This window comes from Haemaphysalis longicornis, unplaced genomic scaffold (genome assembly GCF_048455015.1).
Source record: "Haemaphysalis longicornis isolate Haplotype H1 unplaced genomic scaffold, Haemaphysalis longicornis Haplotype H1 scaffold_19, whole genome shotgun sequence".
Taxonomy (NCBI): domain Eukaryota; kingdom Metazoa; phylum Arthropoda; class Arachnida; order Ixodida; family Ixodidae; genus Haemaphysalis; species Haemaphysalis longicornis.
In genome coordinates, this window is record NW_027526288.1 from 2,045,768 (window position 1) to 2,065,236 (window position 19,469).

General features: G+C 43.6%; 1 long non-coding RNA gene across 2 annotated transcripts; it reads right to left on the reverse strand.

Annotated features, from left to right (window-relative positions):
- Window positions 1–206: 206 nt before the first annotated feature.
- On the reverse strand, window positions 207–13,834 carry LOC144166768 (uncharacterized). 2 transcript variants are annotated; one of them, XR_013321765.1, is made up of 5 exons: window positions 13,644–13,834; window positions 13,482–13,546; window positions 10,073–10,233; window positions 8,235–8,354; window positions 207–2,124 (listed from the first exon to the last, which is right to left on the reverse strand). It is a non-coding gene; the product is annotated as an uncharacterized LOC144166768 (long non-coding RNA). The 2 variants fall into 2 exon arrangements; XR_013321764.1 differs by having other exon boundaries at window positions 10,073–10,197; window positions 13,644–13,819.
- Window positions 13,835–19,469: the final 5,635 nt, after the last annotated feature.

The window sequence follows — 19,469 nt, forward strand, 5'->3', positions numbered from 1 at the left end:
TTATGGGGAGGGTCACCAGACTCTCTTTCAAACAGAGTCCTGGGACTCTTAGGGATGGAGTCGTGACGAAGAGTCAAGAGCGAGTCTGCAGGACTCCTGAAGATTAGTCATGGCGACTCCAATATAGCAAACAAAAAGAGTCCGCTTGACTACGTTATGACCCAGTAATAAGAGTCGTCCTGACTCTGTTCGGATAAGAGTCTTGTGACTCTGTTAGACCGAGTCAGAAAAGGGTATGCAGGACTCTGTAAAAGAAGTCACCTCAACTCCTAATTTTCAAACGAAGAGAGTCGTCATGACTACTTTGCGACCAGTAAAAGTAGTCACACAGACTCTCCGTTTGGCTAGAAAGAGCCCGCTTGGCTACTTTGGCTACTACATGACCCCAGCCAAGTTGCCCTGACCTGCTGAAAGGGAGTCCCGTGACCCCAGAGATATAGCATGCAGGACTCTGCAGCACAGTCACCGAGACTCAAAATCTGCACAGAAAAAGTCCAGTCGACTATTTTGCAAATCGACCAAACAGGATCCCTTGAGAGTCGAAAGGGTATGCATACATGCAAGAAACAGCAATGCAAAGTACCAAAAGAACTATTTTATTGAAATAAAGCCTACAACCTTTTAAATAATGCATTGGCTCAATGACTCGAAAAAATGTTACAAGAAATAAAAATCACGGGTTTTTGTCTTAGACTACATATACACACTAGAAGAAACTGAGAAATACAAGATTCAAAATTATCACCTTAGACAACATTTGTCTCAAATAACAAAAACTTGTAACATTCAACGGGATAGGCAACACTTGAGCTCACATATACAAACACAACCCTACAACAGTGATCAGCTGATAAGTGAATATGAAAACACAAATTTTCTTAAAACCCCATTAGAACAAATATTCGAAAATTTCACTTTAGACAACTGAAGTGAAAAAAATTGTAGAACAATACAACTCACAAGTCGAAAACACGGCAATAAAATACACAAAACAGAGTTCGGGAGTGTTATTCCTTTATAAAATAGTAATCTTGAACACATTCATATTTAATGCTTACAGCTTGGTTCGGCTTAATGAAACGACCACTTTGACCACTCATACCCAATGCAAATGAACATTAAAAAGAAAAACGGTGTTAAGAAATTCCTAATTGATGATTGTTATAGTTTTCTGAGAATATTTTGTTCACTTTAGAATACAGAAATTTACTCAGAGGCTATATGTTGCAACGCTCACCACTTGCTGGCACTGGACAATGTATTTATTTGCTAAATAAAAGCACAGAAAAACGCGGGACAAAGAGAAGAACCACACAGGACGAGCACTTACTAACAACTGAGTATAATGAAACCAAAAACAAATCCCGACACAGCGCACCTTTGTGCCGCATCATACACACAAAACTGACGTAATTCAACAGCAATCGGGAAGAAATCAGCAATCGCATGCGCCGCAAGAAATTGCCCGATGATCCGCGCGAATGTTAACAGATCGATAACATCAGCACCGAACATTGCGAATCCAAGAAATTTATTGCCTTTTCACTGGACGCTGTCTTCAAGATAGGCGAATTCCTCATTAAGAAGGGCGACGGATGGGGCACTTACACAAGTTACATTTTTATAGCACAAAAAGATAGATAAAGCAAGCCACTGCTACCTCGGGTGTACGTTGCTGAGGGTGCCCAAACAGGACTTCTGTTTTTTCCAGCAGAGGCACACACACATGCTTCCTGCAATGGTCAGATAGATGGGAACATGGGGTCCTCTTCAAGGAAGACGAGTGTTCTCGAAGACGGATGTTCAGGCACCTGCCCGTCTGGACTACATAGGATCCACCGCAATCAAACGGGATTCGGTAACCAACGCCTTTCGCGCATTTTACCAATTGTTTTTCATACCTGACCCCGCACCTGTCTGCCCGGGTTTCTTTCGTTTGGTTGACTTTTCTTGCAATACCCCCACACAAACAGGACAATTTGTTTGGTGCTGAGAACACTACCTTGACATCAAACCTCCCCGCGACCTTCTTTAATCGGTGAGCTTGATGTCTTTTACAACGCGTTGCAATTTATTTTCACGCAAACTGCCATGTTCACCCTCTGCCGTGTTCCCTGGCATCACCTAAAGAAGAGAAAAGGAAACAAAAAACCGCAAGAGCAATTAGCCACTTAACAAAAACTAAGAGCTAGATTCATTTGAACCTTTGTCTAATAAACAGCCATATTAGAAAAGCCTATCTCTTAGAACACCTTTGAAATGTGGGCCCCGTCAGCTGAAAAAAAAATGTGGTTGATCCCTCTCATAGGGGTCGGTAAACTCCTCATAGGAATCGGTAAATCGGTAATCAGTAAAACATAAAAGTGATCTACACGATCAGTTGAAAGTCTGCATTGATATGAACTTGCACATCGTTATTTATATTTCTTCGGTATGGCACCGTCAGCCTTATCAACCTGGATTGCACACAGGATTGGACACTGGATTGCACCCAACTGAAACCACACGTGCTTGCAAACGATGCGAACGAAACCGAATGGGTTGCCAGCGAATCGTTTTGCCAGGTGTTTTGAGAGTCTGGCTTTTTCGCATAGCTTGTATCGCGCAGAAAGCAACAGGGTGTGTTCAGATAAGGACAGCCAAAGTGTTGCCATATCCATTTTTTGTTTGAGATGAAACTTTAATACTGTGTAGAACATTGTATTTTCACCATGGAACTGGCATTAGTTTAGTGAGAAACACCATTTTTGATTTATTAAAAAACTATTTAGAGCACGATCGGGCTGGGCTACTTTCTACATTGCTTGGTGTGGCAACTTTGGGGACCCCTAACACGAATCGAAATTTTTTTCCAAATTTTTCTCATTTTTTTAAACAAATATTTGCAAACTTTTCTGCTGGATTCGGGAAAATTGAATTTTCGATATTTATATTTTTTGGAGAAAACTTAGTAGCGAGAGAAATGTCGTTCAAAAGTGGCACTTCTAAAAATTTTTTTTTTTATGCATCGCCCTAAAGTCTAGTTTTTTAGACGTGTTTACGAGGGGCTGCTGAACACCTCATACCCTTCTCAATGCTTTACAAAGAAAATTTATCAAAATATCGCTCCACGAAATGCGACCAAAAATGAAAATTTGGAAAAGAAGTCCACACCTTTCGACGTCATTAAAAAAAAACGTTTCTCAATTTTCGCTATATTTACACAAAATGGCACTCAATTCCTGAGTATTCTAGAAAGCTAAACATTTGTTGCATTATTTTTGTTCTAATTCGGAAAAATGAGGTCACATTCAGCACATTTTATTAATGTCCAATCAACGGTTGGGTAGCAGTTCGCAGTGAAAAAAGACAAATAATTATGGCTGTTTTTTGCAGTTTAGAAAAATAAAGCGACTGATATAAAGAAAACTGATGATCATAGTATTCATATTTACCCATTCTTCAACTTGTTAGTTGCGGTAGGCATTAAAATAATTGTGAGGTTTCTGAGCTTGTTTCTTCCATCAGAGTAAGGCTACCATTTTATTTCGTTATCGCATTGCCCTAGCTGTGTCATAAACCCATATGTTTCATATTTCTGACGCTGCTTAATCGCACATTATTGGTAAGTTACAACATTTATAAGCAAGTAACCTCACTGCTGTCACTGAGAATATTTGACATGCGATCGTCATAGTCAAATGTGTATTTCTGTTCTACCTGGTACATGCGAAGCGCTAACTGCAAAACAACTTCGTCTTCCCAACTGTCCGTCTTTCAGCCTCCCGAGGATAATAAATAGGTGTGCTTCTTGAAAATTTTGTTTTTAGGTGTTGGAAAGATAAACTTTTATCCCACTACAAAATCTGCCAACCTTTACTTTGGACACTTCAAGGTTAAGGGGAAGGTGCAGCTTTCTAGTTACAGAGATCTTCAAAGATCCGACAAACAGTGGTCAGAAGCTTTGCTTGTGCTGTAGGAATTACTTCCCGACGAAGATAGAGGATACCATTGACCAGAGGCAAAAAAGTGTGTTCACGTGCGTTGCGATGTCGAGAAAGGCTATGACTCTTTGAGGAAGCACAGCCTTGATTCGGCTCATGCATGCTTGGGGTTGGTCGAAATCAAGCGACTTCTTGAAGAGCATGCATCAATATGCGCTTTAATGTGTATAAATAACGGTGGTGCCACCCTATTTAGGCATCAGTTCCTCGAGGTGCACAGAAGTGAATGTAGGGTCACTAGTGTGACCAAGTGGCTTTTCTCTGGAACCAGACATGACAAAAGTGCGTACAACGGCGTGGAGAGCCTTGTGAAGCATCAAGCTGCTGTGCATATATTGCGTTGACCTTCAACCGAAGCCGCACAAAGTACGAAACAGTTCGTGGACAGCATCCTGAAAAAGTGAATTTCGTCGTGCTATATCTTCACGATGCCAATATTGCCACATTTGAGAACAAAGAAGAGAAAAGCAAAAATGTTCCGCCGGTACTCGGCATCCCGTATCCTTCCGGAAATAGCGAACTCAAACGAAATAAAATGAAGGTACCCAACATCGAACTCGGACTTGGAGAGGCAGCGACGGTTTTCACCTCTGCTTGTCGACACTTTGAAGGGCCTTCGAACTAGAACGCTGCACCTTCCCCTTAACATTGAAGTGTTCACAGTAAAGGATGGCAGATTTTGTAGTGGGATAAAAGTTTATCTTTCCAACAGCTAAAAACAAAATGTTCAAGAAGCACACCTATTTATTATCCCCGGGAGGCTAAAAGACGGACAGTTAGGAAGACGAAGTTGTTTTGCAGTTAGCGCTTCGCATGTACCAGGTAGAACGGAAATGCACATTTGACTATAACGATCGCATGTCAAATATTCTCAGTGACAGCAGTGAGGTTACTTGCTTATAAATGGGGTAAATTACCAATAATGTGCGATTAAGCAGCGTCAGAAATGAAACATATGGGTTTATGAAACAGCTAGGGCAATGCGATAACGAAATAAAATGGTAGCCTTAGTCTGATGGAAGAAACAAGCTCAAAAACCTCACAATTATTTTAATGTCTACCGCAACTAACAAGTTGAACATAGGGTCAATATGAATACTACGATCAGTTTTCTTTATATCAGTCGCTTTCTTTTTCTAAACTGCAAAAAACAGCCATAATTATTTGTCTTTTTTCACTGCGAACTGCTACTCAACCGTTGATCGGACATTAAAAAATGTGTTGAATGTGACCTCATTTTTCTGAGTTAGAACAAAAATAATGCAACAAATGTTTACCTTTCTAAATACTCAGGAATTTAGTGCCATTTTGTGTAAATATCGCGAAAATTGAGAAACATCATTTTTTTAAATGACCTTTCTTCCAAATTTTCATTTTTGGTCGCATTTCACGAAGCGTTATTTTGATAAATGTTCTTTGTAGAGCATTGAGAAGGGTATGAGGTGTTCAGCAGCCCCTCATAAACACGTCTAAAAAACTATACTGCTTAGCCTTTAGGGCGATGTGTAAAAAAATTTTTTTTTAGAAGTGTCACTTTTGAACGACATTGCTCTCTACTAAGTTTGCGAAATATTTTCTCAAAAAATATAAATATTGCAAATTCAATTTTCGCGAATCCAGAAGAAGTTGCAAATATTTGTTTAATTAGAAAAATTTTGAAAAAATTTCGCTTCGTGTTAGGGGTCCCCAAAGTTGGCACACCAAGCATGTGGAAACTAGCACGGCCGATTGCGTTCTAAATATTTTTTTATTAAATCAACGATGGTGCTTCTCACTAAACTAATGCCAGTTCCATGGTGAAAATACAATGTTCTACACAATATTAAAGTTTCATTTCAACAAAAAAATGGACATCACCACTTGGGCTGGCCTTATCTGAACCCACCCAACATTAAAACGGGTTTCACGAAGAAATTTAACGTACAGGTCATGCAGCAAAGCCACCTTTTCACACTGCCAGCAAGGTTTAGCAGAAAGAGTGAATGGGGTGGGAAGGTTGGAGAGCATCAGGGAGAGCTTTGCAGACCCCTAAAATTCCCTCGCGGACCCCAGGGGGTCCAAGGACCCCTATTTGAGAACCACTGCATTACAGAAAGGATTTTTAACAGAGTACCGCAACCTACGAACTGCACTCCGTTCTTGCAAACTTCTTAGATTCTATTGAGTCTGTATGCATAGACAGCGTAAAATGTAGTACAAAGTTTTTAAACTTACAAACATTACAATCGATTATTTGAATTCTGCAATTATTATTTGTGCAATACCCGATCGAGCCACAGCTAATGTTGTACAAAGCGATGTGGCAGTCGTTGCACCATTTCACACTCCAAAGCACATGCTCACCCCGATCATAATTTAAATTACGTTCCTATCTTTAGCCACCTTGCTTTTGGCATTCCATTTCACTTCATGTACAAGACTCGTGCAACTAGTCCAACAATCAGGTAAAAATTACCCAGCACACCTCGCAGGGGTGCAGTGTGCGCCGTAACCTAATGGACCTTTTTCCAGTACCGGTCCCCCAGCGGCCACCACGGTGAACCTGAACTGGCAGTAAGGCATGCCCCAAAAATGCTTGGCTTTCAAGGAACCTGAGCACGAAATATCGTGGCCCTGCAGTGCCTCCTGCACCCACCCGTCACCCGCACCTTTCACACTGATGTCACGGTAACAGGCGCACGCTCGCGTGACTAATCTGCAGTGGCCGAAGCACCCTCTTTTCTTCACTTCTGTTTTCATTTTTGTTGCTCCCTCACTGGTAGCCAAGTGCTCGCAGCGTGGTCAGCCTGAAACATTTTTTGCCCCTTTCCTTTAAAAGACTTTTTGTGCGCACTTATGAACCCACATCAAACTTCCCAACAAGAGCAAATGATGATATATCATCATACCCAATACTTACACTATGAGCTTGTTTTTCTAAAAAAACTTATTCTATTTGATTTTTGGACTCTGTAACCAGTTGCTGGCAGCCTGCCTGGCAGCAGAGCCAGAATGAAAAGGTTGTTGGTGCGTCTTAAGGTCTGGTAAACAAATACCGGTATTCGGTCTAGCTAGAAGACACGTTAAATACAGCCCCATGGTCATGGTGTGCCGGTGCTGAAAGTGAGGTTCTACGATTCTATTTGGCCCGACGTCCTCTTCAGCGGTGCTTTGCCTTCATGCTCTGTAAATTGTGTGTTACCTGTATTGGTTGTAAAATCAAAGGCTCCTTAACTTGCAATGTCAACAAGGGCCACAAAATTGTGTTACACTCGTTTTTTATGCCCACCATGTGCACAAGAAAGATTGTAATCTTAGTAAGGCTACATTAATGAGGCTAGAGAGCTCAATGCGAAGAGAATAAAAAGCATTGAAATAAGCAGGTAAGGCAGCCGGCCCTGGTGTACAGCTCCTGAGGTGGTTGAATGTTCCCAATGTGCGTAAAGCGGACTGTGCACAGCCAGAGTTAGCACCCAACGCAGCATTTCTTGCGTGGTATAACCTTTAAGCATCACGGGCATAACTAGGATGCGAAATGTAGTTTGACGCATTAATGAGAACTGCTAAAATTTTAGTCATACTGGCAAGATCATATGTTTAGGTAATATGCTTCCCAGTTTTGATAAATTCACTGCTTGAGCCTGTTGGTTCATTGCTGCAGAATGCTATAACACCGAACACAAGAAATAATTAAGATGACTGGCTAGCTAAACAAGACGGGTGATTTGCCTTTTGTAACCACTAAGTCAAGCCCTATTTCCCAATGAAAAATTTTGTTTATGGTTATTCGAAGTTGATATATCTTGGGTATAAATGGTTTGGCCCGATGCTTACCAAAATAGAGGCGCAACTCACTATTTCTCCAACATCGAATTGCTTTTTTTTAAGTCTGCAGCTTCTGAAATGCTGAGCTTTGTGAACAACAGTGCAGACAGTGCCTTTTCAAAGTCTGAAAGTGCTGATGGCATCACGTCTTTATATACACGTCTAACAGATACACATGCTTATCCTGTCCTCCTAAAATTGTCTTATAGTGCCATAAAAGAATATGGCTTAATATGAGAAACTGACGTATGTCAAAAGACAACAACAAAAAAAAGACCCAGAAGGCTTGTCTTCTTCTGTAAGCGCTTGTTCAAACCTTCAAGTGTTATACACTGAAAATTCATTTAATTTGCCATATTTAGCCTGACAAATAGCTTATAAGCTTTGAAAAAGTGCGAATTTAAGAATGGCTGCCAAAAGAAGCGTCATATAAAAGAAGTAAAATACCTGCCGTCAGCTTGATTCACTGGTCCGCAGCCTTTGCACCAACTCCGAGTGCACGCTAGTGCGCATCCTTTCGCTGCCTGTTTACTTGCTGCTTGTGGCGGGTTGACCTTAAACAGCTGCCTGGAAAAGAGGGCAGGCACGATTGATTTTCTTCATGCTGCTTACATTCATGCTGTACTGTATTCCATACGGTGTATGCACTGGCCACTCAGCCACAAAGTGGAGCCAATATTATTTGTGTGGTTTGAGAGCTGCGCGAGCAGTGCAGTCGTTTTGCGCTAGCTCAGTATCATCCCCGAACGTCCGTTTCCTTATTTCTTGCCTTGCTCCAAAAGATCATGGCTGGAGTTACAAAAATTTTTCTACCAAAGCTTGTGACAATATTGTATGTGGTAGGGGCATGTGCAATGAGCCATTCATATTACCATTTCCCCAAGGCCTGTAGCGTGCTTCTTATGGAGTGTGAGACGTTAAGGAGCTCTAGCGACAGTATTCTGATGCATTGAACGCGCGACCATCCTCAAACTGGGTTTCCAATGATGTTAAGCGATTATGCAAATGGTCTGGGTTGAAGTGCTTGTGAGGTGTGTATGCATTATAAAGTGCGGCAGGGACAATTCACTGACTTGAGGTGACGAAGATTATGCCGATTGTTTCCAAGTGTTTTTTTTTTCGATGCACATGAACAGAACAAGCTAAATGTGCACAGAAGACTCGGTATTGATTCACCCCATCATCAATGCCTTCTTTGTGAATTCGTTGCATGCGGCCATACCGTCTTCGAACGGTACCCTATTCTTTGCTTTGAGACAGTCGAAAACCTGGCGTTTCTTTTCATCATGCGGCCTGTTTCAGGCCCGCGGTTCTAGAAGCATGAACATGCAGTCTGGCATCCCGAAGCAAAAGAAAAAGCCAGCTACTCGTTACGACAAGGCATTTGTAAACCGACTAATGAACCAGAAAAAAAAACCGCCACACACACAGTTGTTTTTGCGAACACCAAGCCTTATACCATGTTTTGCGTCGGAGAATGCGCTGTCTGTGTGGCAGCATTTCACTGTAAAAATAAAGTCAGCCTCCTTGAGAGTGTAGCCCCACCGTGCGTTTTAGGGGCCAGTGCATACACCCTATACGCTACTGGATCCTCTTCTTTTTTTTTTGAAATCTGAGTTCTTATGCCTTGAGCCAAGCCTGCGATAAGTGCCACACGGATCCCATTTTAGGTCCCATTTTAAATGGGATAATATGAACACTGCACGTCTGAAGGCGAGATAACCATCGGTCATTAAATGTAACACAGTGGGATCCCTTGAGCAGGGAAGCGTGGCAGGGGCAGCAGAAAATTAGATGGGCAGATGAGATCAAGAAGCATGCGGGGATAGATTGGTCGCAGTTAGCACAGGACCGGGTTTTTGGAGATCTATGGCGGAGGCCTTTGCCCTGCAGAGGGCGTACATAGGCTGATGATGATGATAAATATGAATAACTTATTTAAATATACCCACGGCACTCGAGAACCCCATAATATTTTGCTCAGGAGGACAACAGGTTCCTTATTAAACAACCCAGGTTATTCTATGTTCTTTGTTTATCTGGTTCATAGTTTTCATACAAAACCTATCGGAACTACTAAAATTCCTGCGCTCTACTGCTGATTGAATATCGTGGCAGACACAATACCTAAGAAAAAAAAATTTGTTAAAAATTTAAGAAATCGTGTCTGCCCTACATGTCCAAGCTTTACCAAGAAAATTCCGGGCATGATAACAAATGAACTCAGCACCTAAGTATACGGCAAACAAGAAAACAATGCTGGGCCTGCTGAAAAAGTAACTAACCTCTGGGGAAATTCAGCTGTGGTAGCTGCTGGCTCAGCCTACTCCAGGTCGAGTCCACAGCACACGAGTAGCAGCAGGCAAGTTCCCTCCCTAAGGATCGTCAGCCCCGTGTATGGTGCCTCTTGCTAGCAAAAAACAGCGGCGCCACTATTAGATGCTGCCTGCAAGCAACTGAAAACACTTGTGATAAACCTTGCCTTCCAGTGTTTCAGCAGAGGTATTTAAAAATAAATCCCGGGCTCAACACTCGACAACTTGCTACAAGGTGGGCAACACTCCAGATTAAAAGCCAATTGCACTCAAAAATGTGACCTCTTGAAAACCTAATTTCTATTTAGTCTGCCTAAAAAGACAGCAAGATACAAAATATGACAGCTGACATACGCGTATGCATGGCACAAATGACCATCAAAAATCAGCGACTCTGAAACCGAAATTGAGAAGCGTGCAGACATTACAACCAGGCTGAAGTGACGTCGCAGACAGCAAGCCAGAGCAAACATGCGCACAACAGCTTCACGTCTGCATCAGGTCCAGGAAAAGCCCACCCAGCAGAGCTTGACTGGTTAACCTGGCTGGCTGGAGGACCAATCGCCTGGTTGGCTGCAATGTCACTTCTGCTTCATCGCTGTTTGCACGATCCGCTGGCAGGTCTCACATTGTCTGCGATGAAGTTTATTTTCTATTTTTTAAACATTTCCACCTGATTATCAAGGAATTTCACAGGGCTACGAGTAATGTCGCAATTGGTTCGGTGATACGCACTGTACGTCCAAAATAAATTTTGCCGATGCGAAATTTGAATACAGTTGGCCTTCGATTGGCCCACCTGGAGTTTTTCTAACATGCACATAGCATGTACACAATCCTTTTATTACTTCACCATCAGAAACCCGTGTTACAGCCAAATATCAAACCTGTGACCTTGTGCAAAGCAGCAGCAGACGCCTTTGTCTCTGAGCTACTGGCAGGTCAACAAACTATTCTGAGTGGCTTGAAGGAAACATGCACGCAATTTACTATTTAAGCAAGTCCCCAAAACAAATCTTAAAAATGTAAAAAAAAACAAAAAAATGGGCCCATCTCCCCGCGAGGGGACTCGAGTAAATGCGTCGCATAGGGGGTGGGTGTATTGCGTTAACGTTTGTGTTCGGGGGGTTGGTGGTATCACGTGTACATCACGCAGCTATCACGCCGCTGAGTCGCCAACCCACGCCGCTGACGACGTAGCTTGAATGAGTCAAGGATATAAGGCGTGTTCGTAGCCTCTGATTCTGTGTCGATTTTGTGGCGCAGTGGGAAGAGCACCATGTACCTCGCGTTCCGCCCACAGGTAGTGAATGCGTTGTATCAGCAGCTTCTTGACGTAGTTTGAACGAGTCAAGGATATAAGGCGCGTTCGTAGCCTTTGATTCTGTGTGTTTTGTGGCGCAATGGGAAGAGCACCATGTACCTTGCGTTCCGCCCAAAGGGTCCTGGGATCGAAACCAGGCGCCCGTAACTATTTTTTTTTTATAGTGTAGGGGGAGGCTGGCTGCGGACAACGCCGAGGGACGACGGGTGACAGTGCGAGTTAAAGAAATGCTCTGCATTTAAAAAAGTATGGGGTTTAACGTATCAAAGCTACACCTGTGCTATGTGGTGTGCTTTTGTGCAGGGTTTCGAATTAATTTTGAACACCCAGAGACATTTCACACGGTTCTTTTTTAACAGTCATTGTTCACACAGTTCCTTTGAAAATTAGATCTGATAATCTACCGTCACGAACAGCCTAAGCTGAAACGGCAGTACGGGAGCCAAGAGATGCAAAGTTGGCAGGAGGTAAGAGAACAAAGTAAACCCCACCTTGTGCCACCAACATACACCTATGGGTTGCGGTTTATTTTGTTCTTGTTCTCAGTACTTTTCCTGTGCAAATATTAAATTAAATACCTCTGGACAGCCATTACAGCATTTGTTGCTGGCTCTGCAGCTGTAGTCAAACAGTGCAAAATTCGCTGTCATAAGGTCGACATCTTTGCACTGGCTAACAATAGGCTCTCATCATGAATCAACGCAAATGGGCAGGGGCCCTGTAATTGCTCTGGGGCAGTTACTGGTTCCATTTAAAAATTGTTGTTTCGGTCGTCAAAGTGCACTGATGTATCCTTTGCTTCTTTGTGGCACCTAGACTCGTGGGTCATAAATGAGCCAGCTGACTTCAGCACGCTGACACAGCCTATGAAAGAATGCACAACAGACTATCTTGTTCTTGAAGTGGTCCACAATGTGTGGGATGGGCTTCATACGTCTTGATTCGTGGCTCCCACATGACGGCAGAGAATACAAAAATGCAACATTGTTTGTTCGTCCATCCTGATTTTTTTTGGTGTCTGAAAATATGGTTTTTGAAGGCTTTGTATTTCCTGAAAACCACACCACGCAAGCTAGTGGGACAAGGCATAACCCTAAGTACACTGCTGTGAAATTCAAAATGTTCAAAGCAAGCGAGACACGAAGGAAAGGTTTCTCTACACCAGCTGCAGCTTTTCATCCTGCATTGCTATCTGCACATGACATTATTATTAAAATGTAAAAAGCACTGCAGCCTGTATATGTTCTGTTCTTCTGTATATGTTCAGTACGTGAGCACTTTTCGACACCTGGGAGACATTTAGCTGCATAGTTACATTTTTGGCGCACCTGTACCTTGGTTAACACAGAAATGTGTTGCGCTGGTTCCGATAGTGAGCTACGCCTTCGACGATTGAAAGAGATTCGTAAAATCAGAACCGGCAGCTTGACTGCCGCAAAAGATGTGCGAGTAAAACTTATTAGGCAGTTGTAGCATATCGTTACCGTGTTTACGTTACCGTTTACCGTGTTTGTGGGAGTCGAGTGCGCAGCGCGAGAGTTACCGCGAACGGTAAATTACCGGCACAGGCTTCCCCGTCGCCACGGCTTCCGGTAACACGCTAACGCAAACACGGTAACGATATGCTAAAACTGAAGAAGCAACAGCAAATACTCGCCGCATGCTCGTAAGCGTGCTTCTCAAAGGACTTTACACTGTAATGAGAACTGAACATGAATGTGGGGCTCGAACAATTTTACTCGACTGCGGAAATACACCAGAAAACTACGCGACAGTTATGGCCAGCGTAGGTTTGAAATGGACGCCAATTACAACCTACGGCTGTTTAGAACCGCCAACCAATATGATATGCTCTCCCGTGCCAGATGAACTAAGCCCCATAAGCGTGTTTTACAGTACAGCTTGTCAAGTCATTTCATATTTCATTCGCCCAGCTAAGCCACGATGCCGATAACTCGTGTGAGCGTGCGAAGCTCGTAAATGTCGCGCTTGCACCACGACCAGCCTCGAGGGGAAAGTCTTAACACTTCAAGGAAAGAAAAAAAGCGCGCTCACCTTCTCTAAAAGCACGACGGGTGTCTCGCGGCGACGTGTCAGTCTCCGCGCGTCAAAACACGGCTCTGAATTAGGGGAGAACAAAGGCAGGTTCAACCAAGGCGTTGGTTCAATGCGCCCCGCGACGCAGTACTTCAAAGCAAGCAATGAAATGACGCTTACCTGCTGTCACGCTATCTGTCGACCGAGCGATAACTGCGAACGTGCGAAAGATATCAAGAAAACACCGCAAACACAGCGCGAACAAAGATTTATCGCGCTCAAACCCCATGCCACAACCGCCACAGGAAAAACAACACATACCACGCGCGATGGACGAATGCGGTGCCGTGCGCACGACGAGTCCTTGAGAGCAACCAGTGATGAAGTGCGGTAACTAGCGCCACCGCGATTGCAGGTCACGCTTGAATTTTGTTTCTGCGGCGCGTTGTAGACAAAAGATACTGCCACGAACCATGCAGTGGATATGTTTATTTATGTTTTGTTTTTAACGATCGGCTGCACCCGTTTGTGTTATCTGCATCCCAAGATAAGCGCGTGTTCCACTCTTTCTTATGCCGCGCGGGTTATCCTATATTTGATCAGAGAAATTCATTGCAGCACCTTCCTTTTTAAAACATCTTTTTTTTCACGCACAATTGGCGATTGGAATAAGCTTCCCGAATCGTTTGCGCATCTGGCGTTAGATTTGACACAGCTCTAAGGTGTTATCTGCGTGGCGACATTGAAACCGGTGTTTCTTGAATTGCCGTGATCTTGTTGCTGTCAATTATTTGTTTTTGTTTTTTTATTCATTATTGCTGTTGCGTGTTGCTGCCCACTGCAATGTGCGATGACCGCTGCGACTCGTTTTATAGAATGTCCATTTTTTTTTTAAATCTCGCCTTTCGTCTTGTTTCCTTTTTTCTCTTATATTTTTGTTTGTTTGTCTCCGGCTCTGTTGTCGTTTGATGTTGTACAAGGTTCTTTGCTGCATGCTTTTAAAAGACGCCTCTGTGGATTTTTATTTTTGTATATTACGAGATTCGTGATCCCGTTTCTGCACTGGACACTTTTTATGTATCTCCTACAACAATGCCCTCTGAGTGAATGTAGTAAGCTGAACAAATAAATATTGATAGGGAGAATTTTTCGCCCTAACGTCACTAGCCTACAATAGTCTTCTTTGAGCTACAGTGTTCTCCATGTAATTCGACGGTTCCAGCAACGCTCGCGCCATAAGATAAATGCCGCAGAGCAGACGCCGCGGCATTTGATTCGGTGACACTCTCCTGCGACGTCACGACGTCACTTTGTTGACTGCAGCTTCACCGCTTGTGTATTCATTGAGTTGTTAGGGGAGCACAAGTTCGCTCCAATAAACCGTTTTGCCTTCAAGACAACCGAGTCGTTTTTGGCTACGTGACAATACATTTAGGAGGTCTCCATCACGACTGCAAGTGACGCAATTACGTTCTGCTAATATCTCAATTAAGCCAGATTCAATTTTGTTTTCCTCACTCTTTTTGTTGAATTACGGAAATTGCCTTCGTTTTCTAAAATGCGGTAGCTGTTTACGTTTGCTTATGGACACTCCCTACATTTTCTCAAATACGAAGCAGCTTACGTTTTTTTCACGTAGGCTTTGTCCGTAACAATACGGAATTTTTTTAACAGTGTATGCCGAAATTTGGCAATAAGATAGACGCCGGCTTCACAACGCGAGAGACTCGACGTTTGATTCCGTCGACGTGAAGCGCTTTTTACTTTCACTTCAACCAAGATCATTCATCATCATCGTCACAGAAAGTTGGCTTTCCTGCAGGGCGAATTGGCATACAACGGCATCAGTTAGGGCACTGAGGCTTCGCTTTCAAAAAGTCTCGAAAACATTGAAAACACGAATAAAAAATCGTGAAAGCGAACCAACTGCGTAATGCCCTGCTTTCGCACAAAAAATACGAGTTCGCGGAGTTAACAGGTGTAATAGTGATAATAACGTAAATGAAGACCATTTATAGAATCATCCATCAAATATAAAAAAAAATACGTGAACATAAAAATCAAATGATAACAGTGGAATAACGAAGTAACTGTATGCATATCTTATACACGTGTAACCCAATGTAAGTCAAAGCTCTAAAACATGCATATTATATGTATGCCGCAAAGTATGCATGCATGCGAGATTCTTTCGGAAGCAAACGAGTCAAAAAAGAGTCGATGAAACGACGACTCTGTTGTGTGACTACCTTTAATCGTTTACCGGAGTCAGCAAGTTCCAAGAAGAGTCGTCGTCGCTTTGACTCACTTTTGACCACCTTTTTTCTTAGAGTGTAGGGGGCAGATGAGTCACCGCGCCAGCAAGCACAGCAGCAACGTCGTGAGGAGCACTCGACAAGAAAAGGTACTGCGTACCTGCCTGTGACGCATATTTCCCAACGCTTCGCTGCACAAAGCACCCACGTGATATGTCTGTTAGAACGATGCAGAACGGTTACTAAATGTCGTCATTGGCTGCGGCTCATACCTAAAGCGACCTAAAACATACCAAATCACTATTATTAACAAAAACAACAAGTAGATTTGTGTGTAAAAAAAAACTAAATTTAGAAAAATACAAGTAAGCAATAGAAAATAAATTAAGACATTCACCTGCTCGGGCTCGAACGCAAGCCGCCGGAGCCGCTATACTTTACATCGAGGCCCAACAGCCCGAATGGTAGGCTTCCTTTATCTGACTCAAAAGAATAGCGCACGCAGTGACATCGAATATGCCACGTGAGTGCTCTGTGCAGCGAAGCGTTTGGAAACGCGCGCCTGTGACATGGCATCATCATCATCGTCGTCGTCATCATCATGATCATCATCATCAGCCTATCTACGCCCACTGCAGGACAAAGGCCTCTCCAAAGGATCTACAATTAACCTTGTTAGGTCTTAACTGCGTCCAATTTTAACCGGCAAACTTCTCGATCTCATCTGCCCATCTAACTTTCTGTCGCCCCTGCCACACTTGGTTTCTCTAAGGATTCACACTGTCACTATTAATGACCACTGGTTATCTTGCCTTCCCATTACATTCTCAGCCCCTACCCATTTCTTTTTCTTAATTTCTACTAATATGTCCTGAACATGCGTTTGTTCCCGTACCCACTCCCATTGACATGTACGTGATGCGTTCGTTCAAGACACAGCTGCAGCGCATAGCCAAAGACACGTCAGAAGCGGCGAATGAGCACGTGCTGCTACGAGGTGAGACAGCTGGCGATAAAGTTTTCGGACGAACGGTGAGACTCGCTGCACTAGCATTGCTCCTATGAGAGCTTGCTACACAGAGCGCGGCCGCAACAGCCTGTAACGCAAAAGCTTTCGATCGAGACGGAGCGCAGCAGAAAAATTGTCAACTGCCAGCACGTTCGGTGTCATACTGCGATTGGTGGCCTATTGCTAGAGGCAAACGTACCATCTGCCGCCAAGGGAACATTTTGAGCACTTCGGGAGAGAGGGCGGAAAGGGGAGGGGGGGGCATCGCCATTACTATGAGCATCATCGCGTACATAATCAAGGCATTGAAGATGTTGTTCCCCACTCCGGCGAGCCATGACTCCGAGCACTGCTGCCTTTCTCCTTCTGGCACACCATTTGGTGGGTTTCCCTGGGAAAGAATTAGTGGGTTGAGAAAGGTAACCGCGAAACATACCGACATGAAAAGACGCGATAGAGATTATCGCACAAAAACAAAACTTGTAACTCGCTAAAGCGCACAACAGACGCGTTTCATGCTCTCGAGAACCGCAATGTGCTATCCAACTTTCTTTGAAGGTTTATCTCCGAAAAGATATTCTGTCCAAGCAGCATTGTCCAGGCCATATATCGCCGCAAGGTCGGAATCCATTTTTAACCTCACGAAGGAGGTAAAGCTCTCAAGAGTAAGGGTATACGTGGAGGATATGGAGTCAACATATCGGCAGTTCGCAGAAATAACTCGATACTTAATTTGTCACGCAAGGTTGGGATAGTAAATGTATATATAGCGGGGAAGAAAGGATTCGTGATGGCTTAGTTTCCAGTGTAATCGATTGTGTAAGCAGCGAGACAATTTCTTCATTTCAACGGGTAATAAAAATTACAATGTCGCGCGTGCCATCCAACGGTTTGAAACTTCCTTTTCCGCAGTTTTTTCAGGAATTTAAGCACGAAAGTTCCAAAAGAGCATCCATAAAAATTCATTGCACAAGGAAATGCATATGCTGTTTTACTTACTTCTTAAAAATTTTTTCCGTGAACAATGACCGCCGTTACGTTGTGGTGGTGACCGTGCAGTTGACCTTCGAATTATGAAGGTATCTTCTCTACCCCTCGGTTAATGTCAGATTCAAAGCGCGGCATGTAAACGCTATTAAGGCGAAGCAGAAAATGGACGTGAATCAACGAAAGTTCTCGCAATTATGTGGCACCTACGTCTCTCTCCAGCCTGTGAGATCAAAAAAATTGTGTAAGCACACAAGCATTCTCCCTCCTGCCCAACATGTCTGTATCCTTTTTTATAAAACGTCTGTGTAAAAGCAAACACGTGGAAGGCTATATATAACTTATTAAAAGATCGAGTCACAAATTTTGTGATCCGGGACAGTAATTTTAGTTACAATGACCACACAATTTTCTAGCGCGCTGCCTCAGGTGCTCCAGCTGCCGTGACAATTGCACGGCAGCGCACCCATCTATTCCCGCTTAAGCTCTGGCCTTACATTACTGATAGACGAACTCTGTGCTGCGGCGATTTATTTCAGGGCGGTGCCTACAAGAAGCAATTTAAGTTATCTGGAATAGGTAGCGTCAACCCCCCCCCCCCCCCCCCATCCGTCCCTTGAACCAGAGTTACTCAATATATACAGTTGCGAAACTTCCCTTCAGAATCCGGGCGGCGCTAGCACCCCTGCTCCATGGAAGCTGAGGGGCACATAGAGATAATATACTGACTCTAGAGGGAAAGCGCGCCGCTGAGCCAATGCATTGGAACCGTACGACACACAGTGGCAGACATGATACAACGATTTGAATGTTGCCAGCTGAGATTTTGCTTACTAAAAACAGCGAAAGCGATGGGTTGTAATCTGGCAACGTGCTACTGCGGCGTTTCCGCGTCCGCCTAGCGAAGCATGCCGGGATTAATTGTAACATGGCGGACCGCTGGCCAGGCCGATTTGGTGTAGGCGGCGTCGACAGCATTGCGTAGTTTATCTCCTGTGTGTAGGTAACCGACGTATTTTTGGTTTAGCGTGTGAGTTATATGTACTGAGACTATTTGAGCAAGATGTGGCAACGCTCACACAACACTTGCGCGCAAGCTCGAATGCGACTGATCGCATGCGCGAGGACGTCAAGGAATCAGCTGATCCGTACTGGGGCGCTCAGAAAAATGAATCTCCGTCATGATCTTCGTGCATTTTTGCGCTGTGCCGCTCTATTTGCCATTCTGGGACAATTTGCAAGTCGCTCAATGCTTTTCAAACGAAGTGAAGTGAACTGTGGCTTTAGCTGAACTTAAAACCTTTATTGACACACACAAAAAAGAAAACTTTATCGCATGGGCCACCGCTGATATTGCCGGTGAGTCGCGGCCCTTTGAAGCACAGGAACGAAAGAACGCGGTCGATCGCCGGCCAACGGAGTGGCAGAATGCATGCCAAGGGAGTATGCGAGAGTATGCGAAATACAGTCAGTGGCGTGTCCCGTTTTTTTTTTCCTTCTTTCTTTCATTCTGTATTCGTCAAGTTCTAGCTGCTTTCCACCACTTCAAAGGGAAAGCTTGCGGGACTGAATGGGCAGTAATTGGCCGCACAGAGCGCGCGAGGAGAGAACATTGACTTATTGACTTATTGTGAATGATTAAAAAAGAAACCGCATTTACCTATTTTTTCGTTCTACCGTCACGAACGTTTGCGCGAAAGTTCGAAGCACGGAGATCTGTAAGAAGTTCCATGAATAAAACAACTGGAACCGAAC